Source organism: Rhinolophus hipposideros, assembly GCF_964194185.1.
Source record: "Rhinolophus hipposideros genome assembly, chromosome: 13".
Lineage (NCBI taxonomy): Eukaryota > Metazoa > Chordata > Mammalia > Chiroptera > Rhinolophidae > Rhinolophus > Rhinolophus hipposideros.
In genome coordinates, this window is record NC_138059.1 from 19,107,443 (window position 1) to 19,109,489 (window position 2,047).

The following is a 2,047-nucleotide window of genomic DNA, read 5'->3' on the forward strand; positions in this document are numbered from 1 at the left end:
AAATAAGAAACATAGTAAGGTTCACATTATAAAAGTGTCATAAAAAATCAACAGGTAGTGTATAGGAAAACTTTTTATAAGTTATTATGCAGATCGTCTAGATATTTTAGGTCATTATTAACTAGTAATTGAGTAAGTGGTGCCTTGTTTTCCTGCTAATTGGAATCCACAAACCTGTTGGTCTTTACTCCCCCTAGTTATTCAGGCAACCTCAGATGATTAATTGATTCATCTTTTGACATATCTTTTTATCTCTCCTGTCCTTTCCTTTTTTAAATAATTACATCATTGTCTTGAACTTCATGGTTTCAAGTCTGGTTAAATGCAGTTTTCTGCCGGAGGCCAATATCCCCCTAAAACACACCCTTTTGCAGCCCCACTTACACACCCAAATAAGCATGTTATTTATACTATAAATGCTCCTCTCAGGAAGAAAAGGCACAATGAGAGGAAAGATAATAAGTCATTATTTACTAAATATTTACAATGTTCCAGTCTTTGTGGTAATAAACTATCCATGCATTATTATTATTATTTTTTAACATTTGCCACAACAGTGAGGTAGATTCTGTTATTTTTCTGATTGAGGAAGCTGAAGGATAAACAATTTTCCAAGATCAAGCAATAAGTAGGAAGCGCTGGAACTTGACTGCAAATGCAGGTCTATCCAAGTCCAGAGGCCTTACTTGTAAGCACCCTGCTGTTGATCCTAATTCTTCTCTAGTTTCAGAGACCCTAAATAATAAACAGAGAACCTGAAACAAAACAATCCCAGCTCTGGAAAGATTCTTCCAATTTTATAGTTCCCCCCTTTTTTAAAAAAACATCACGAATAGGTTTTGTCACCATGAAAATCTGAATTTTAAACAGATTCTTGGACTGGGGGCTCATATGCATCAACTCTCTCAACTTTAGCACCTGTCTCATCCCCAGTAGCTTTTGCAGAACTGCTACCTTCACCATGAAGCTCCATGAGTTTCCCCAATTCAAACTTGGACTTCTTCAGCATTTTGACTTTTCTAACAAAGACATCATGAAGCAGGTACATAGATTGGAAGTCTTTTCTATGTCTTTTCCAATGCTATCTGTAATGAATTTATTGACCATCCCTTTCAAGTCATTTGTTTGCACCTCTTAGGGCCATAATTTCTAACATCTTCTGAATTTGGCGGACCTGTTGATCCTGAGCATAAGAAGTCTTCCGAATTTGATTGTTGTGTTTTTTAGTAAAACAAACAGAATAGACAAAGCAAATAACCATTGGGAGTCTTGACATCAACATAAGCTTTAATCATTGTCTGCCATTTTTTTGACCACGGAGCACATTTTGTCATGGATAAGATCCACGCCATGGAAATTAGTCAAGTAGTTTTGGCCCTGAACATCCTGAGTAATTAACTTGAATTTTCTAAATGTAACTTTATCATTCAGCAGATCAGCTAGGCTCACATCAAAAACATGACCCTTGAAACCATTGGATGTGATTTTGGTTCCTTGAGGTCTTGTGACTTGTGTTTTTCCAATATTTCTTATATTGAACATCGTGGGCGCTTCCACATCATACCAATCTTTCTTAGCAAAGGGGTCCACCTCTTTCTTCTGGGCTCCCTTCTTGCCACCTTTCGTAAGACGCTTGTTCTTGCCGACGGCCATGGTGCTGCTTAGAGAGCCAAAAGGGGCCAAGTATAGTTCTTACTATCTCTACTCGGTCTGGGCTTGTTTATTTATTGTCCCTTTACTATCGTTCATTCACATATTCTTGCATTATTTTATTCACTCAACAAACATATCTTGGAAGCCAATGGGGATGATGATGATGAAAATAATAATAATAATAATAATAATAATAGCAATAGTAACTCTTTATCTTTATTGAATACTTATGATATACCAGGAATTGTTCTGAGTTCTTCACATGTAACTAATTAATTTGCATAAAAACATGTAACGGTAAGTACTATTATTATCCCCATTTTGTGCATGATTAAACTGAGGAACAGTGATATCACATAATTTGTCTTACTAATAATCTTACTAATACTAATAT

The 2,047-nt window shown here is 35.8% G+C and overlaps 1 pseudogene across 1 annotated transcript; it reads right to left on the minus strand.

Moving 5' to 3' along the window:
* Window positions 1-862: 862 nt before the first annotated feature.
* On the minus strand, window positions 863-1,671 carry LOC308506626 (small ribosomal subunit protein eS1-like; annotated as a pseudogene). The gene has a single exon. The product of its transcript is annotated as a small ribosomal subunit protein eS1-like (transcript).
* Window positions 1,672-2,047: the final 376 nt, after the last annotated feature.